This window comes from Falco naumanni, chromosome Z (assembly GCF_017639655.2).
Source record: "Falco naumanni isolate bFalNau1 chromosome Z, bFalNau1.pat, whole genome shotgun sequence".
NCBI classification, from domain to species: Eukaryota; Metazoa; Chordata; class Aves; order Falconiformes; family Falconidae; genus Falco; species Falco naumanni.
Window position 1 is genome coordinate 81,699,621 of NC_054080.1, and position 21,583 is coordinate 81,721,203.

The following is a 21,583-nucleotide window of genomic DNA, read 5'->3' on the forward strand; positions in this document are numbered from 1 at the left end:
CACCAATTTAACCTTTCTTTTAGAAAGGCTAGTGAGGGGGTTATTCGTATGTAATCAGGAGTGCTTTTTTATTTTTCTAATAGGATTCCAGCTGAATTGCATTCTCAAACAAATAAAAGAGAGAATTTTGCATTTTCTCAACTTAAGGTTAAAATCTTTAGCGAAGTTTTGAAATTTCAAGGAAGGGCACACATTCCCCTTTTTGAGGAGAGACTGTAGTAGCAGAGAGCTAGATAGTGTCTGTGGGTCCATCAAACCCACTCCTAAGATTTGTGATCAAAAGGCAATCGCTTCTGAGAGGTGCGTGAAAAGGCCACCAGAACTCCGAGCTGCAGCTGAGGGTATGTCCAAGGGTATATCACCTGGATGGAGAGGAGGATGGAGAGGATCTGATCTGTGTGCTCATACACAAGGTGGATACTGGAGGATCTTTTGTCAACCAGTCATGTATCCTCCTGAAATATTGCTGAGCACAGATATCTACTGAATGGACTGGCAGAGGTATCTACTGAGTAGACTGGCAGATCATCAAGCATTTTGTGCACCATGGCACTAGTTGAAATTTCCAGGAAAGGGTGCCAGTTACCTGCGAGCAGACTTCAATAGTGATTATCAGATTTCCTTTTACTTAATTCTGCTTTGGTTTAAGTGTTCAAGCTGCTGGGTTTTTCCTTCACTGCTACAAAATAAGTTGTTAGAAACTCCATTGACATACCATGTCACGTTGCGTCAACATCACCATGTAATCATGGGATTACACAGTCTGAGAGAAAAGCCTGGTGAGACCAGTGAGGAAATTTGGAAGTGCTTTTCCATGTAGAGCTCAGCCATACTAATTACAGAGGGAAAGGCATCATGCTCTTTAAGCATGTGGATTTCAACTGCTTTCAAGCCATGGTTTTTCAGACAAGGGCTCCGAAAAGGTTAGGAAAACTTTACTTACCAAATACTTATCATCAGAGGAATTTTTGAAACAAAATGTCTTGTCATCAACAAATGTTAGTTTAATAGAAACAAAACTGTCCAGAGAAGCACATATGGTTTAAATTTTTTTTCTTGAAAGGAGTTTGCAATCAACGTGACAGCTACAGAGAAGGAGGCTCCTCCCAAGTACCTAAAAACATGGGCTTTGAAATGCTGTGAAGTCCCACATTTTAACCTAAGAGTGAGGTAACCGGCTGCTTTGAGGATAGGTCTCTCTTATTTCCCATGAACTTTTGCAAAGACCTCAATTTGGAATGTAATGGTATTTTTTTTTTAATATCAGTTTCTTAGTTCAGGAAAAAAAATGCTTCCCACGCAACTGTAGTTATATCACCCCAATAGACGTGATTCCCCCATGCCAAAGAAAGACATTTTAGTCATGGGAGGTTTACACAGTTCAGAGGAAGTGACAAAAATAGAAGCCGCAACCAAAATGCCCTCTGTGCTCTGTCTGTCTGCCTGTCTGCTGTCTAATCTGAAAAGCCAAAGGGGATGAGAGATCCCATTTCAGTAGCAGGTCCCAGTCCAGAACATCTGGAAAAATCTGGGGCAAAACAACTAATTTCTCTTTTTTCAGTAAAGCATTTAAAACAGAACTTGATCTTCGGCTGGCACAAATCAGTTCAGCCACATTAACCTCATCGGACCTCTACTAATCTATACTGATTGAAGGCCATACGAATATCCCAAATATCTCATGATGAATTATAATCCTCTGTCTTTAGGAGTTTTGGTTAACCCTGTATTATGCATGCATTCTCCATTTAGCAAACATTCAACAAAGTTTAGAGAAAAAACAAAGGTGGAGCAAATCCCATGTATGAGCTACGGCTTCCCAGCTTGCTGGGAAATTCAGCATGGCTCTTCCAAGCTGTCATTCAAGCAAGGCTGCATGTGTGTTATTTTTGGTCCAATTCCCAGCTGACTTTTGCTAATTGTCCGTCAACTCAGCCTCTCTGAGGGTGCTTGTTCTTCACTGACAAATTCTTCTTCTGACGTTTGAATTTCACATGGCTCCCATGGGTAGTTTCCAGGCCATGAGGCAGCTTGCTTCCAGCTAGGCTGGCTTTGTGCTGAGCTGTGGAGACGAGCAGCAGTTCCCTTTTCTTCTCACAGACATTTCCGTGATAGCACACAAATGAAAATCATGTGATTGACTCTTTTCCCAATCTGCATAGTTTTTCCCCCACCATACAAGATCACCATAAAGCTTATTATAGAGAGATTATCTCTGTGAGAAACAACATTTTCCAGCCGTAGTATCTTTGAAACAGGCTGTTCTTTGCTGGGTTTGGCCCATTCTCTTCTAGACTTTAAGTAAACAGAGTAAGTATATTACACCCTGTCAATCCCCCACAGTTTATGCAGAACTGTCCAAGTCAGTACAATCTCGCACATCATATTTTTGGGAAGAGCCATCTGTCATAAACAAAACGTGGCCATGTGTGGCTCACTACCATGCACTACAATGTGGAATCCCAGAGCAGGATTTCTAATGACTCTGGTGCTCCTACCACCAGGGTTTGGGGTAAGCAAGTAGTGCAGGATGAGGAGCAGCTGGTCTCCAGCCAGGAGCTTCAGGTAGATGGATTATCCTTTGCCTGTAGCTTACTATGATTATTCATATCAATGTGTAAAATTTAATCTTGCTGACTTAGCATATTTTTTTTCTAACATTCATTTAGTTTTCATAAAGTTTAACTCATGATTAAAATCGCAGATTCAGAGTCAGTCATGAGGATACACATGGCCAAGGAAGTCATTGGGTCAGATTGCAACTGGGCATAGCTGAGATTCTAGACCTAGTGTACACAGATGTGGCTCTAGTGGGCTTTATCTGTGGTGGTTTCAAACAGTAAATACCTAAAAGTGAGTTGGTACTACAAGTGTCCAGAATTTCAAACTTTTGTGAGTGCTGTGAACATGCTGAAATCATGTTTGCAGGTTGAACTGGAGTAAAAATTTGAAGCTTTTAAGGAAAAACTTTCGGACAACAGAAATTTTGAAGATCCTCATGGAGAAATATTGATGTTCTATTTTGGAAAAGCAGAAATGCCCCATTGTTATAATGTTGAAAACCCCTGTAATGAAATATTGAATATAGTACACAATGAAATCAGAGGTTGCTATAAGTCAAGACAAAACGATATGGTAAACTCAAAAATGCATTCTTTGTTTTGTCAAAACAAATAATTTCTACATTAGTGGCGCAAATAAGAAAATCAAAGCAATTTGCTAAGACATTTTTCCCATAGCAAATGTCACTGAAATAGCTACGTTCCTACAAAATATTCCAGTTTCAATGAGCCTTCATTTTAAACATAAAATTGGTCTATCAAAACTGTTTTCACTGGATTTACTCCACATATATCATAGATTATTAAGTTTATATTTCTATTTGATTTTGCTTTCATATGACATTCTGAGACAGGTTAGTGAAAGAAACGTTACCAGCAAGCTGTTTTAAAGTCAAGGGACAGATTTTTGAGCAGTATAAATACACGAGACCATACCAGCAGAGCTTTGTGTTTTGAATTATTGTCATATAAAATTTAGCTTCAACACATCTGATACAGATAAAATCCGCAGTATTAAAAATATGACATTTGGCATTCTGTATTAAGCAGGAAGAATCGGCAGGGTGGTTAAGCACATTCTTGTTTAGTGTATGAAAAATGTCACCGAAGGCCCTGAGATAACTCCAGCACTGAAGGCAGTTGTGTGCTGAAGCGTCTCGCTGAATCATGGCCACACGCTTTGGGAAGACACAATTGCTGCCCGTAAGGGGTTGACCCCAAGCTTATTGAAGTCAGTGAAGGTTCCATTTAGTTCAGAGGTCTTTGGATGAGACCCAAAGAAGACAAGTAATGTATGAAGAAGGCAGAGGAGAAAGTTGATATGTATTGCACTTGTTTATTTTATCCTCAGCAATATCTACAGCTGGGACCTACAGATACAATCTCCCCATATTTCTTCATCTCTAATATTTGTGGCTGATTTCTTGTAAGATTTGCTGTAGGCAAACACTGTTGACTATTGGGAATTTAACCATTCCATTGAACATACCCATCAAGCACCAGTAGGTTAAATAAAGTTGATAGTAACTTAAATCAGCCTTGACGACGAGCACGTGGATTCAAGTAGCAAAGTCAGTAAACTGGGAGCCGAACACTCAGTTCAAAGGTGTATGAACACAGGGCAGATTTATCACAGGATAAAGGGCAAGGGTTTTAAGGCAGTAGTTCCCAAGACAGAGTAACTCTCTAGCAACATGAAAAGTAAAATTTAGTTTGGAACTCAGTCCCTCACACTGAGATCTATTGGGTAATAAAATCATCTCTCAAGGGAAATGACTGGAACCTCGCTGTTTGAGACATTAAATGCTTGACTGGACAGAGCCTCAGAAACTATGTTGGAAGGAACAATTCAACACTTATAAAGAGAAGCCAGGGTTTCCTAATAGATCTCTTCTACCTCTTGTATCTGTGATTTAGTGATAAACCTATGCCTGACCTTACCAAAAGCACAGGGGGAAGGCAGCAGTGTCACTGTTATCTATCACAATTAATCAGATTCCTAATCTTTTCTTTTCTTTTGCTTTTTTTTTTTTTTTAACTGCACAGCTTTGTGACAAAATGAGATTACAATTAAAAAATCTTTTGAATAATTTCTAGTTAACCATTCCTTTTACTTTGTTTCCTTGGCATAATTCTTTATATCCTATAAAAGGGTGCCTTGATCATTTCTGTCTGATTGGGAGCTTTGGCCATGTCGTGTTTTAACAAGCAGACTTCTAGCATTTGAATATGTATGTGTAATATCATGGCGGAGGTTTATGGGAAATCGGTAAGTGAGAAGCACATGTTCCATTTTGAAACTTAATAATTGATTAGAGAGATAAGTTTTCTTAAGTGCAGTAACTCTCAGAGCTCTGAGTGGTAACATAAAATTTACATATATCTGACTCACCTTCCAGCCAAAACTGGTCCTTTAACTTTCCAGGTTTTCCTTAGAGAATAAAAATGTTCACACGTAATTTCTTTTCCCCAACCAGTTTTTGGTAAGAGTTAAATCATGTCTTCCTTCTGGGCATTAAAGGACAACATGTAGAGGAGAAATTTAGGGTCCTGCAATTATGATTGATTGTATGGTGAGTCATTTGTGGTTTTGAAGGCACCCCATTTGAATATATTTACTGAAAGCAAATTACACTGTGAATTTTAATGCAATGTAGAGGAGCCCAGAGCTTTGGATGAACGCCTGTTATTGTTAAAAATTCAGTTAGAGAAAGGAAATAAATGAGTAGCCAAGACCAATGTGACCCTTACTAGTATTCAAAAGGAAAAGGGTACACAAAGTCTGACTACAAAAATGACCCTGAAACTGGCACGTAGCAAATGCTTATGTATGCCAACTACACCACTGTGGTTTTGCACCAGGTTACTTCCTGTGGTGTCAGATGTGGACGTCACAATAAATCCTGGGGGATTTCCTAAGGTTTCCCCTGAAGATTAGCTGCCAGCCACTGCAGGCAGTTACACCTCATCCCACCGGCACTGGTGGGACACGAACTAGGTTTGGAGCAGGGGCTATTTTGTCACATTGGACCTGGTTCATGGCAGTCAGGAGCAAGGACAGAGTAGCAGGACGACTGCCCGAACCTGCTGTATGAATATGGCCAGAAAACGCCAAAGTCGCTGCAAAATGCTAGACCCACCCACCTGCAGGACTACAACAGTGAACTCAAATCACCCAAGCACGTAAGTGCGGAAATAGTCCCAGGGAGGGTTTTGTAACTCTGTCTTGTTTTTTCATTGACCTGATGTTTCAATGCATGTCAGCCACTAAATAAGGAAGAGTTCTAGGGAAAAACCCAACTGAGATTAGGTCCTCCTCCCCATACGATATAGCTAGTGTCACTAACATACGTGCATGGGGGCTAGGAAGAGATCTTTCACGTTAGGAGTTGTTAGACTCCTAGCTGCAACTTTCAAGAATGATTTTTTCTAACTTTCCTTTGGATTGGAAAGTAAATGTATAGTTGTTTTTTTCTGATGCAGCCATCCTCACTCTGCTGTCCCACCTGTAGAGAAAGTGTTGTTCAGAAGGGTACCAGCTCCACTCCAGATGATCACATCTGAGCACTTGGGCACACTGAGCAACAGCAGAATGCTTAACATTTCTGTGGTGTTTTTTTTTTTTTTGTGGCTGAGGAATGATCAGTACTGGAGCAAGATAAATTATCTCTTTTGTCAACTTCTTGTAGGATCCTGGTCTTTTTAGTGTTTCTGTGTCTCCAGTTCTGAAACGTTCCCATGCTCAGCCGGATGGTAATGGCTTCAACTTTGGTAGCTGGTAACTAGGTGATACTCTTTGACTTTGTATTAAGGCTCAGTAATCTTTGGATGCTGTTCTGTACTTCAGTGTGAAGGACTACCAGTTTTTAAATTGTTCTAGGGGTCTCAGGTACTTAGGGGACATGATCATACACAGAGTAAACTCACACTGGCTAAACCAGGAAGAGTTTCACAGAAATTAGTAGTTTATTTTCAGCAAGCTGCTACATGTGCTTTTCATACTCACTTCCAGTTGTTCAGTTACTGTCATCAACACACACAATTATGCAATCACCATCAAAACATTTTCCTTGCTGACACTGGCCTTGACTGCAATATATAATACACCAACACACAGAGGTCCCAACCAAGCCACTATTGCAGCCAAAAGCATTTGTGCTGTATCAGCTCAGTGATAATTAATCCCGCTGAAAGGCCAGGCTAATTAGCAGGCTGCTAAGCCCAGGCCACTGCATGACTCTGCTTCCAGGACCTCAGCTGCTGCCCTTGCATGATAACAGGAGCTGTGCAGACAAGATGTACCTCGTGGTGGGAGCTAGCTCAGGTTTGTTCAGTGCAGGTGAGCCCCGAATATTTATGCCTTGGATGGTTTGCTCTGTTTGCCACCACTCTGCCCACTGGATTTGATAACAAGATGTGTCCATAAGATGCTGTTAAGTGGCTATTTATAAATACAAAGATAAACTTTGCTTTTGAATCTGTAAGTAGTAAACATGACCTGATTTTACCACATGGCCATCAGAAGGAAGATCCCTGAGGAGTAACACTGATGGGAGTGGGAGGCAACACCACCAAGCCCAACGGCTAACAGGTATCCAGCCTGGGGCAGGGCATGCCACCTCTCCAACTTCTGCTGCTTTTCCTATGAACGGATTTTACCAGGGCCTTGGGCCATCTGTAGGCTTGCCTTTGAGTTATCCCTTTGGGCAGCAGACACAAAACCAGCTTTATGGGAGGCTTAACCCATTTTTTGCATCTGGAGATTGGACATGAAACCCTTCAGTGTCTAAAACAACACTAAGGTGCCTGTGTTTTAGCAACTGAATCCCATCACAGATGTCCATATGGCTACAGGCACAATGGGCCAGTTTAATGTTTTTTTCAGGTCTGTAATGTAAGTGTAAAGATAGCAGTAATTAGTTAGGGTTAGAAAATTCCAAATAGAAAGTTTTGCTGTCAAAACAAAAATGCTGACAGCCTTTGAAAGTTAGAATTCAATGTATCAGCAGTCATTGATTCTTGGTGCACAGTGGGATTCATCTCCCCCATTTTAGTGATGATCTACAATTTATAGTCCTGCTTAAGCTTTTTTTCTAGGTTTCCTAAATGGAGAGAGAGGCAGAGAGAGAGAGAAGCACCTCCAGGAAATGATTCATCTTCTCCTAAGATAGATGTCTGTAATATGTGGGATGAATCACAGTTGAAAGGGGATTATCTTTCTTCTTTGGCATAAAGGGGAGCTAGATGACCTGCTGAAACCTGCTGAAGCACACAGTCCCACCACCAGGGACTTCAGCTCTGTTTTCTAGCTAAAGCCGCATGAGACCGCAAAAACCGAGTAAAGGACCAATTGTGGATTAATTCTTATTTCTGACGTAACTCCAGAGCAGATGTTGGTTTCATGAGGAGCAGATCTAGGCCAACAAGGGCTGCTTTTGAAAAATATCCTTCATAATGGCCTGACTTGAGGGAAGAGAACCCTCAGTGAAGCCTGTGGATGCTGCTGAGAATTCAGTCCTTTTTTTTGAAAAAAAAAAAAAAAAAATAATCCACAATCATTTATCTAGATTGTTAAATACACACTTAGAAGTGCAACTTTGGCCACCTTTATTCAGAGACACAAGCCATTGCTATGAGGTCTGCAGTGAAAATTAATGTGAACATCTCTGCTCACTCCAGGGGTAATGGGAGAGAGAGAAAGATGCCCACCTCCAGAGCAGCAATAGATGCCAAACTGGAAGGCATCCAGCTCAGTGGCATGCAAGAAATATAATACATGATTTCAATGCAAGCATTTCGGTTTATTTGGGGAATCAATTAACAGTAAGTGCATACATCCATTTACAAAATGGTAGTGTACCAGACACATACGCACACAAGTTGTAATTGAAAACTGAAATAACACCAGGAGGAATAATCATTAAAGCAAAACAAAAAACATCTCCAAAAAGCCAAGAATAATATTTAATAAAATAAAATAATTCATCCATCTGCAGTTATATCTTTAGGGGGAGGCCACAGACTAACAAGCAAACAGATCTAGATAGAAATGAAAATAATGTTGTGAAGGCAATGGAAGGAACAAGGGAGAGATTTCTTTGCAGATTAGCTGCTTATGAACCAGAAGTATTTCAATTTGATCACTTGTTTGTAGATACGTTTATCAGAGGATGGGGAATTCCATCATATGTTCCTACCATCCTGAAGAATAATTATTCTTCCCCTCTTTAGACGTTTTGCTATCACTATTTATTGGCACAGCCACAGAATTCAGGAACTCTTATCAAAGATATCAGCTGAGGTCTCAAGACCCTACTTTTTTCCTTAAACCATTGGAATCCCAGAGGTTAATCAAATGCGGTTCTGATCGTCTTTGCTGTGAGTGCACCCCAAATCCCAGGTACCAAATAGCCACTTAACAGCATCTCATAGGCACCTAACACCCCTGGGGAAGTTGGGTGCCCTACGAAACTTGGGATGTGCCCATCTCTAACTAAATTTCCTTAATCCCTTGTATGCTGGGATTTATAGCCTTCAATTATAAATTTTCAAATTAAAAAAAAAATAAAATATGGGAGGAAAAAGCAATCCTGTCTTCTGTAAATATGGACATATGCTACGTCACCAAATAGGCCTTGGTGGAGGAAGTCCCATGGGGCCCTGTAGTTAAGGCGGTGTTTTTGCAGGAGATGTGTACTGACTATCAACTTCCCTTAGCTGCCTGCAGGTAGGCTAGCCTGCAAAACAGCCAGTGCGCTATAGATTTCTGCTTCTATTTGGATCTTTTTCCTTTTCCCAAGAATGCCATTCATAGAAATTAAACTTCTGTTCTTATTGAAATACATATAACCTGCAGGAGATATGAATTTTTTCCATACCATATGAGTCAGAAATGGAAAGGAGTTGCTAAGATATGGGAAGACTGGAGCTGGATCTGATTAGCAACGCTTTTAATCCGGTACCCTTCCTCCAAGAGTTCCTCAGAGGAAGACACACGAATCCCCTCTGAGCCACTATGGACTAATTTTGCCATATAAGCCTGTCAGCAGTTAATGATTGCATACCCTAACGTATAAAAGTTTACATTACACTGTGTTTCCATTACGTATCTATCCTCTGTGAGATAACTCAGAGTATTCCCAACTATATCTTCCTCCTGCTAAATTGCATGCCCAGTAATACTTTATAGTAGTGAGTTCCAGAGACCAATTAAGCATTGTAGGAGGAAAAAAAAAGTCTTTGTTTACCATAATGAAAAATGTTTCTCCCTGTTGCCCAGTATCTGACTCATCGTGTCCTGATCAGGCCTTTGCTGTCATCTCTGGTCTAACTCATCAACTACATGGCTGTACTTAAACCCATCAAGGTACCTCACTATCTTCCCTAAGTAACTTTATCATCATCAGACCACGTCGCTTTCCTTTCCTACAATCCACTGCTTTATTATAAGACACATTACGTCAATTCATCTTTTGCCAAACCCTTCCTGAACCTTGTCCCACTGGAAGCCCACCGCTTGTGCTTTGCTGACATCCATGGCTCCCAATCGCATATGAGAGGTGAGTGAGGGATGCCCTGAGGCGATCTGTCTATCTGCCCTCTACCATGTCACCCTTTGGGCAATATGCAAAGGGATCTAGCAGAGTGGAGAAGCATGTTTTTCCTGTACAAAAGCTAGGCACAGAGGTTCAAATTGTTTCCCATGTTTTAACCAACTCGTTTGGCTGCTAACCAGCTCCTTAAAGTAGGATTTTCCTGCTGCTGTAATAGAATACATCAGGTATTGCATAGCTTTGCTTTGCCTTGCTTCCCCATGCAATTAATCTTTGTTGACTGGTGGTTTAATTCTAGGTGCTGATCTTTTTAATTTCTCAGCCCCTCCCTCTCTCAGATCTTTCTGTGATTTTTCTGTCTCTCCAGTCATGTATCTCTCTGTCCTGGCAAGCAGTTGCAGTCCTGATGGCTCCTCTGTTTGCTCAGTATTCAAGTTCCTCTCCCATTTGTGGGAGAACGAAGAAGGAAAGGAAAAAAGGAGCACCAAAGTCAAGGTATAGGATGTGGCACTGACCCCTGGCCCAGGCTGTTAACAGGCTGGGCCAAGTTAATCCTCGTGCACTCAGAGCAAGGGACTGGAAGTGTTTTCAGTAATCCTTGGCAAAGCCTACAGGGAGTGAGAAAAGCTTGGGGCCTGGGGCATTGCTTAACCAAGTCACTGTAGGTCTGCCAGGGGAAGAAGCATTACTAAGGAGAGACACAGCTAGACACAGTATCTGGGGAGACTGCTCAAGAAAAAAAAAAAAAGAGTGAAAACATGGCACCAACTTCAATAATGCTGAGAAAAGCAAGAGGCAATGTGAAGGGTGGTTCACAGCCTGGGGACTAATCTTCTTAAAGAGACCTTGAACCACATCTGGAAAGCCCTGCAACCTGCTTTTTCCCTTCCCTTCCCTTCCCTTCCCTTCCCTTCCCTTCCCTTCCCTTCCCTTCCCTTCCCTTCCCTTCCCTTCCCTTCCCTTCCCTTCCCTTCCCTTCCCTTCCCTTCCCTTCCCTTCCCTTCCCTTCCCTTCCCTTCCCTTCCCTTCCCTTCCCTTCCCTTCCCTTCCCTTCCCTTCCCTTCCCTTCCCTTCCCTTCCCTGCCCTTCCCTGCCCTTCCCTGCCCTTCCCTGCCCTTCCCTGCCCTTCCCTGCCCTTTTCTCTCATTCCCTCAGGGTCCGTGGTCCAGCAGGGAACACCTGGTAACAGACAACTCTCTCCATCAAGGCTGTCCAGGCTGATGCACTCCACTCAGGCTTTCCAAGCACACTGCTTCTATCACATCCACCAATTCATTTGGAGTTGTGTCTCGAGCCAATGAGCCCTCTATGCCAACTGGCCAAATTACCTCAGTCTTGTCTGAAGTGATGGTCGTCATCATCACAGCAACCATTAGCACTTGCTTCTCCTGGAAATCCAGGCACTTTCATTTCTGTCTCCTGTCAAGACTTTCAATATAGGAAACACATCGACTGAACAATCCCTGGTACATAGTTTATCTTCTCATTTTTGGGTTGGCTTTGTTTTTCCCACATAGTGAGGAGCACAAACCACCCTTCCTTCATCCCTCCACATGGATGCCAGCAGCTTGCAGAAATTTTATTATCTTCCTCTAAAGTCAGGTGTGATTAATTTTACAATATCTAGATGAGTACAGTTCATGCACCTGCAGCTGACCCAGGCTCCTTATGGAGCCCTTACTATCAACAGTGAGTGACAGCTACGCTTAGCGTGAACTCTTTTAGCTGCATCTTAGGTATCTATTTTAGGAAGGCAGGGATAGTATGTTTAAAGTGGTTTTGTCACGACTGACATTAAGAAAATTCATGACGAGTAACTCCTCCATAGATATTTACATTTAGTTAGATGACTGCCCCCATAGGTGGACAACCTACATTTTATACTACTGAACCTTGCCAGATTTCTATGACTCACAGTTTTCCATTGCACTGATTAGTGTCCTCTAACTTCCTGTCACCAGCAGATTTCATCAGTGTCCTTCTGCTTTGTGTACGTATTTCATCAGTTCAGTGAGATGAGAAATGCCACCAGTAGCTTCCCTCCATGAGAGCAATCAACCTCTCCCTGAGACACGACGCAGTTTCCCGTGCAGCCAGTGTATCAGTCATCATTTGCTTCCGCATCTCCTCTTGAATGGAGAAATCGTTGTGTGGCAACATGCAAAACGCTTGACTGCAGCTGAGGGTTGGTTTTGGTTTTGGTTTTGGTTTTTTGTTTTTGTTTTTGTTTTTCTAAGAACTTTATTCTAAACCAAGGGGATAACACCTCTGTGTTCCTCCAGGTAGCTACAGTGCAGCGGTATTCACTGCCTGCAGAGCTGTTTCCTATAAATGGGCAATTGATCACGTGTGGTTAACAGATGCCTTGTGATATCAATCCCATCCATACATGTGTTTTATCTTCTATTTTTTCTCCTGTTGCATGTTTCTTGGCTCAGTTTCACTGTACTGTAAGCATGCTCAGATCATGGCAAACAAAAACGGCATCAGCAGGAGTGACAGTTGCACCTTGAGATCATCAGGCCTGAAGCACATACCACTGAGGCCACCTGGTGTACAGAGCAGAGCTGCAGTCCACTCTGCCTGCTCCTTCGGCACAGCCTATGATAGATAATTAAACAAAAAAAGGAGAAAAAAACAAACCCATCCTTAGTGTGTTTAGGAAGCCTAGTTTGACCACTTAAAGGCAGAGCTGAGCTGTCCTTGCTCTGCAGAGGAATGTGTGCGGTTGCACCAATGAGCCTTACAAGCAAGAGCTTGCTGATGTGGGAGGGAGTAGACCTGTAGAGCACACGGCACCACAGCAGAAAAGGCTGATTTTGTGGAACGGGTTGGCTCTGCAATGCTGCCGGCACTGGCTGGCCTAGAGACAGAGCAGGGCAAGAGCAGGTGGGGACGGGATCAGTCTTGCTCTTCCTCTTGTGTCCCACATGTCCTCATTTGAGTTGTGGGAAAGCATCCCTTCAGCATAGGGTCATAGAATCATAGAATGGTCTGGGTTGGAAGGGACCTTAAAAGTCAGCCAGTTCCAACCCCTGCCCCGGGCAGGGACACCTTCCACCAGACCAGGTTGCTCAAAGCCCATCCAGCCTGGCCTTGAGCACTGCCAGGGATGGGTCCTTGCATGATCTCCACTTCCCAGCACTGGTAGATAAACTTCAACGTCATGTTCTTTTGTTTTTTTCTTTCTTTTTTTTTTTTTTCTTCCTTTTTTTCCACCCATCTTGAAAAGTATTTTGTCTGGCCACTTGGGTGTGAGAACAGCCTCGGTACAGAGAGAACAAATTGTGCCATGAAATTCGGATTTGGAATGATCACATGTAACTTAAGCTTGGGAGAGTTTCTTTGTCCTTGGCTTATACATGTCTTACAGACATTTGTAACTGAATTTTAGGGGTCAGGACCACATGACTCTTCAGACAGATGTAGCTTATGGGCTTCTCAGTGCCTCTCATGCCCATGTGCATGTGAAACTCTATGCCCAGGGTCATGTCCTGAGTGACAGTAGCACATCACATGACTGACACACAAATGTTTCCGTGAACATGACAGCCATAGGACAAGCACAAGTCTCATGGGCCAGGTGATTGTTGGGTAAGAAGTTGAATTATGGCATCATCTTGAAAGCCGGAGCTCGTCGGGACCCATCCTTGGGGCCAAAAGCTAACTGTCCATGTGCAGGAGATCCAGCACTCAGATCTCCTGCACTGTGTGGGCAATAGATTCCTCTATGAACCAGCCTGAGCTGTTCCCCAGGCTGCCTGGGTGGTTGCTCACCCAGGGACTGTGCTCTCCATCAGGAACCTGCTGAGATGCTCTTTTCCTCTGGCTTTAAGACTCTGGTGCTGCTCTGCAAATGCATGAAATGTCACAGGGCCAGTCAAGGGAGAGGACATGGACATCAAATATATGAGATTCTCCCTGAATGAACAAAAATTAAAATAATCAAGTCACAAATTATTTGAAATATAACCAAAGCTCTTAGAAAAGTAAGCCTGTATAGAAACTTCAAGGAAAAACCATGCAGTCTCCATGAATGTGAAGCAGATTATTTTTGTTAAATCAAAGACAGAGTGCTGTATTTTTCACCCATCTGCTGCAGTCTAGCTTTTACAAAAAATCCTGTCCATACATCTTCCATATGTTAGGAGGCAATCTGAATGCTTGAAAGTTAGTCATAGAGATAAGAGAGAGATGCAGTGTCATCTCCAACCAGGGCTCCCTGCAATATATTCCACAGCAAAGACAGATTTTTTTTATATTTTTTCCCCCCCTATTCAGTGGCCTGAAAGAAACCCAGGAGAAAATCCTGGGCAGGTCCACTAGAAAATATGTTCAGGATTTCCAGCAAGGCAAAAAAAAAACATAATAACCAACTTCATTTGGGGTCAACTTGAAGGAATTTGCTCACTCCAGAAATAAACATCTTCTTATTTCCTGAGAGTATTTAGGGACTTTTTTTTTCCCTTTAACCTCTTTTCTTCCTTTTCACTGTAGTCAATTTTTAAATTAAAAGAAATATTTTGAAACAAAAGTCAAAATATTTCTTAAAAAAATACTGACATGACTTGCTTTGGCATTTCCTGAACTGAAACATTTCATGTGGAAAAGCATTTCAGTGTGAAATGGTTTCAAAAATTGTGCCTTTTGGGGATAAAAGAATTTGCTGTAAAGGACCCAGATTCATAAACAGTTTGGGATCTCCCCGACAACTCCATCTCTTTACTTACATGTAACGATAATTGGGGGATACTGGAAGGTCCCCCATTTGTATTGCAACTACTGCATGGAATATCGTGTTGTTAAGAGCTGTGTTTCACCTGAGTCTCTCTGGCTTGATTTTCTCATTCCCTGGGAATATCTTTACCAATTTTCCAACAGAGACTCCCTGCAGACACAGCTGGTTTCAAGCATCCCAATGCCTAGCCTAGCACAAGAGGCATGTGAATGGCATTTTAGGGGCCAAACATTCAGCGAGCGGACAACATGGCACCAGATTTTGCTCCCTTAAGATCAGAGGCTAGAAAAAATTTAAGCGATCAAAGGGAGCACCTCCTGCAGTGTCCCACCGGTATAAAATCAGGGTACCATTACACCCTGAGCCTCAGCTAGGGCTAGGTCTGTCAGCTAGCTGAGTCTAGATGGGCTGTTGTGACCGTGCAGTGACAGCCAAGGCAGGTATGTTTGTGGGTAGAGTTGGTTTTTGTGTGTTTGTGTGTGTGGGCATTTACCACAGAAAAGTAGTAATTGACCCACCAACGATAAATGAACTGCAGGACTTAAACTGTAGAAGCCATAGTGCATCAGGACGCAGAATTCAAACTTCCAGAATTTAGATAGAGAGGAAACCAGCTAGACCATCCAGGCAATTTTCTTATTCTTGTGTGAGTTATCACCAGAATATTTGCTGATACTCTGTTTTGCCTGGCTTAAAATCTTTCTTTTCAAGAGATACCCCCATAGGTCTCTTTCTCAGAAAATTTTCCTATAAGGTCTGCCCAAATTTCACGTTTTTTCTGTCTTAATTGAATCCTCCTGCTGCTAGCTTTACCCTGGGTATCACACCAAATAATTGCTGTTTTCCTTCTGTGTTAACCATCTCTTGAAGTTTGGCTTTTCAAAATTCCTCTTAATTGCCTGTTCCACTGTATGCATATAGATATGATTCTTTTAACTCTCCCTATAAACCCAGCCTCCAGCCTTCTCATCAGAGGAGGGCAACTGAAATGAAGCGATTCTGCTCCTCAACAACTTGCTGGCAATACAGAGCTATTAATCAAATGCAGTTTTCCAGCTGCAGTTGAAACATATATAAACGGAGACAGACTGTGCAGGTCAGAGCTGCAGTGATTTATTTTGGCATACGCACCTATCTTTACACTTCTAGAAATTAAATGTCTAATGTACATTAGGCATCTGGCCTTCTTTTAAAAACACGAGAGGGGGATATAAAGCTCTGGCTGCCTTGCAGGCAGCTTCAAACCATCCTCTAAGGGAAGAACTTTTCTCTCTCCACGTAGGAAACTTGGACAAGTTTTTTAGGTACAAGGCAAAGATGCTGACATTCAGGGGTGCATACAGAGATGCCCGCATGTGAGTTGGATGTCCACCCTCCCAGTCAACAGAGGCGTTCTGAGTTTAGTCAGTGAAGCCTAGAGAGGGACTCAGCTGACCAAGCGTAGGTGCTTTGGAAGAGCAGAACTGGTCTCTTTCATCCCTTCAGTGCATGGTCTGGGTGGCCACTGACTACTGGGAGCCAAGATGTGCACGGGTGAATTCTTCAGTCACGGTGGTTTACTGTGCGAGCTGAATCCCACTGTAGGTGTTCAGTTTTCGGGCAGCCAATATTGGGAAAGGTGGATCATCTTCTAACTACTTTTCAAATTCGGAGGTGAGGAAGGGTCTCCCTCTAACTGCTGAAAAGCGCTTTGTTCCAAATGCCAAACAGACTACATTTCCATCCTTATTCCTGGTTTTATATGTCAAGTTCTTCTCTTGGTAACGTCAAATATTGTCCCATGGTGTCAAATAGTTAATTCAGGTTTAGCTTAGGGACCTTTGTATCTCAAAGGGTTTTCATTTACATTAATCAGGACATAAGAACTAAATCTAGCAACTATTTTGTAGAATGAATTTATTTGAGTTTGTTAAGGATTGCCTTGTATTGATACTTACCTAACCATTGAGATTATTTCTCTTGGTGAGACAATAATACTGGTGTTTCCCGAACGTAAAAAAATCTGATCCTTTAATTAAGAACAGTGCTCAAAGGAAAAAAGGGATAGCTCTTTCTGCTTCCTTGCAGTTGCATGAGCCACGCCCTGAGTCCCAGCCTTTTAATGATGGTTGATGGTTTCCTTTCTGGTCTGCTCAACCTGAAACACTTACATGGCACCTGATTTTCAGAAAATATTCATGTCCTTTCTGCTGACAATCAGGCTGCTCTGATGAAAGGCACAATGTAAGTCTCCCTGTATTAGCGTTACTTGGCATATCTTGTGGACTTACTCAAACTTCAGCCCAATTTATGAACCTGAAGACCTACTTTTTTTTTTCTTGTAGCAGAGCTCCTGTGAGGTTATGTCAGGTTGCGAGAAAGCAGAACTTACAACCGGGCACAGACACTTTTGAATTGCAGAGCCCTGAGGAACAGACAGCCTTCTCCGGGGAGTGAGGCAATGAAAATGCAGAGTTCCCTCACTGAACAAAAATAATTTCAAAACTGAGATTTATTATAAGCAGCAGCAGCAGCAGCATCATCTATTGCAATAAACAGTTTCCCTTAATTTAGTCCAGGCAATGCCATTATTTCAGCTGGAATGAAAGAGTTGGGTAGCTTAACCGCTGAGAAACAAGAACCTCAGGATCTCGTGGAGCTGCATTAGGTGCTGCCCCAAGGTGTAGACAGGAGTTTTTTCTTAATTAGCTCATTGTCCCTCTATTGATTTGGGGCTCTCAAGTTTCTGGCTGGCTCCCCCTCAGCACAGACCCAGGTCTGTGTTGGCTGAGCAAGACCTGTGACAGTGACACAGTGAAGCACCATGCTGCTCCTGTGAAAGGCTCCCACCCAAGGCAGGAGTCAGCAGACGTACATTCACCATATGTATATAGGATAATATATAGGAATTGCCTGACCAGCTAACTTTTAACCGATTATTACATGCAACAGCTCCAACAATGTTTCAAAACAGAAACATTTCACAGAAGGCCAGAAAGGTGTCAGTGCCTAAGCAACACTGCTGTGCAATATGACCATTGTGGGCTGATCCCTCTCCTGGCTGTTTAGTTAAAGCCAAGGCTCTGGCGGCTCAGTCTGTTTTTCTTTTGTCTGGGAAAGAAACAGAGAGACAGAGGATCTGTCGAGGTGCATTTATCTCAATAATGAGTCCTCTTCATACTCATTAAAATTCATCCTGTTCTATTCTGTGTCCTAAGGGCACTCTAACCCCACTTTAGATTGCAGAGGGGGAGCAGTTTCCTTGGGCTCCTGCAGCTAGCTCAGATGATCCCATCGCAGGAACATTGGAGAGGGCATGATGGAGAGCCAATGGACCAAAACATTCATTTCCGAGAGCAGAAGTTAAAACTCCCAAAGCTTTCCCACCCAGAACATCTCAACTAAGAAACAGCTACAAAGACCCTCCTAGCATCATGGGTTTATTGCTAAATAACAGCAACAAAGTTTTCCTCTCCAAGAAAGTCCATCAAGAGGAGAGTTTGTCTGCGTTTGCACATTCCCTGCTGACAGACCTTTCTCCCTTGTACCACTGATTTCTTGTAGCATCAGGAATTATTTTGAAAATTTGGCAGTTCTGGAAATTGGCTTGAGGAAGGTAGTGTTGAATTGCTTCCCAGATCCTGATAAGTCATCAGGAGTGTGAGCTGTCCCCCAGGTCACCTGTACACTTTGCTTAAACAATTTTGTTAGATTTCAAAACGTACTGGCTTCCAGCTACAGCCACTGCATCAGCATCTGTTACCTGTATCAGAGTCTCTCGTGTGGGGAAGGAAGTCACTCACCATTTTTGTTTCATGGAGGTGTTGAGTGAAGTTTTTAGTTGAGTAGAGTTGTGCTGCATTGCGTTGTCTGTTGTCTTGTTTTCCTCTTTGCCTGGCACTGGTGCTGAATCCCAACCATTTCTCTTGGAATATCTAGCTATGATGTCCCAGTCTGTAATCCAGAACTTTTTGCAGCATGGAACTTGCTAACTTTCAGAGACAACTTAGCAAGAATCAACAAACAGACCATCAGGGCAATGTCTGTGGTCCCTGAGGCCACCTCCTTGTAGTCTCCCAAAATGCATGTCTTAAAGCCAACATGTGGCTGCAAGCAAACCCCATAAGACAAGGAAACATGATGGATTTGGTGAACTTTAAGAAAAGGCAGCAAAACACCCTAGTCTTGATTGGGAGTCCCAAAAGGTTCCAGCTTGCTACAAGATGCCCAAAATTCATATGTACTTCTGGAATAATGAGCTTAGGTTTTTGGCTGTGTTAATTGTGTCAGCCTTCTAAGTAATAATACCTCTGTGGTGCTTCGTTCTGCCTGTTCCTCCTCTGGGAGTACATTGCCACAGCTCTTTCCAATGCTGCAGCTAGACAATGTCCTGTTCATTAGCAGCAAGAAGTAACAAATATAGAGCCTGGGATTAGAGGACCATTATTACCACCTACTCTGACTCCCTTTGTAATAACAGCACTGGAGCTTCCATTTGAGTTAGAACATCACCTAAATCTAACTACTTTTGGGGATGGAGAAGCCACCTTAGCCTTACGTAAGGTGTACCTGCCTTCACGGTTACAGGTTCGAACATTTTTTCTCCCTAACCTAAATTTGTCTAATTTCAGCTTCTGATCAGGTGACTTAAGGAGTGAAAGAGATTGACTGTTAAACTACCAGGTGACTCCTTCAGTACAGGGATCTATTAACCTTTTCCCAGGTAAATGGCTGGATATTCTAAAAACCACTACAGTACAAATAATAAATAATAGTCCAAGTGTTATACTTCGGATTTGCCAGTACTTTGATTTGCCTGAGACTCTGTAAGTTCATGTACGTCCTAAAAAGAAAGCCAAAATGGAAAATAAGACCATATTAAGCAGAAATCGAAATAACCTAATTTTTCAGAGCACTTTTCATTAGCATTTAAAGCAGTACCTGGAAATGAGGCCATGTATTTGCATCTCAGATTTCATTTATCAGGTCTATCCTTTAGGCAATGCTAGTTCTGATTCCTTAAATTAAGGCCGATACTGGCCATTTTGTTTAATATTAAAGAAGGACCAAAACTGATGGTCTGTCTCATTCCTAGACATTAAATAAGCATGCATAAGGCACACGGGGTTTTGTAGAAGGTGTTAGACATGCATCATACCTGGACATGTTTGACCCCCTAACCACCAATCAGGTTATAAATGCATTAGCAGCCTTCAATAAAAACTCTGTATCCGTAGCAAAGTCTCTTCACTGTCCTACCACCACACCCCAGCGGAGATTCAAGTCCACTGATGCCGGTCTGCTTAGGACACCGGAATGGATTTGGACACATGCCTTTTCCTAAACGTCATTAGATGGGAATGTTCTTGGTTGGAGTTTTGTTTTGTTTAATTCTTCTGGAGACAAATAGATCAAAATGTTCAGTTTAGGAAAAACAAGTCCATCCTGCAAAGTCAGTGAGCAAGTGCTGGAGATTGATGCTGATGTTCTTCAAGTGCTGGAATTCATTTTGCAGGGTTTGTCACTTTTCTAATTGAAAAAGCTCTCCCTGCAACATTTAGCAACTAAAAATATAGAGTGATGCAGCACAAGGAGGGGAGAAAAAATAAAAAGCCAACCACTCAGCAGGAGACATCTGCCACCCTGAGCTCCAGGCCTTACAGCAAGGACACTGAGAAACGGAGCTCTGAGGCATCCCACTAGCACATCTCCAGGAGCAATGCATCCTGGAGTGGGGCACACATTTTTTCAACACAAAAAACCAAGCAAAATCTTATGATCAGCAATTGACTGTAGGTGTGTGAATAAAGATTTGCTTTACACCGACATTAATTCTGCATCCAAATGATAGGCAGCTTGATCCAAGAACAAAAAAATTCAGGTTCCAGATCTTCAGAAGTTACCCTGAAAACCAACCAAAATGACAAAATGGACATAGTGATGATTTTTTTCACTGTTGGGGTTGGGGGTTGGGGGATTGGGACTCTTGCATTTATTTACTTGGTTGGTTTGGGGCTTTTTGGTGCTTTTTTGCATGCACACGCGCGTGTCTGTGAAACGGATCTGCTGAATGAAAGCTTCGGCACCAATATGTCTCATGGAGAAAAAATCTACTTGAATTAGCACGTGGACGTGAACATAAGCTTCCCAAACTTCAGTGCTAAAGATCTGTTAGCTACTCTGAGCTCTTTTTTACACCCATTACTGTTATGACAAATCTGGAAATCTGTCCAATTCATTCTGATGCAGGATTGCCAAAAATTTCTGAAACTCAGTATTTCTTATGAAACAAAATTCTTACCTTCTGGTGAAGTTAGTAGTCAAGAAAAAAGTTTCTCATTTCCCTCACTGAAAAAATTAAATAACTTAGCAATGAAAAGTATATTTAAAGAATCTTAAAAGTTCAGCTGCTGCCAAAAATGTTCCAGTATATAAAGGCAACAAAAATTGCATTTGCCTCTATCTGATCTGGTTGTCCACTGTACTTTGCAAAGAGAACAGAAATACTTGTTGCATCCCCAAATTTCTAATACCACCCTAATTTTAACCATGTAAAAGCTGTTTAATTTAAAATATAATATTTAATATTTATATTTGATATATTATTTACTTAACAATACATTTAATTTAATAATATATTAAATCTATTCTAATAATTAAAATTTTAACCATGTAAAAGTTTATTCTAAACTACTTGAGCTCTTCTTGTAGATATAGAGAAAGACTGTTCAGAGAACCACACAGAACATGTG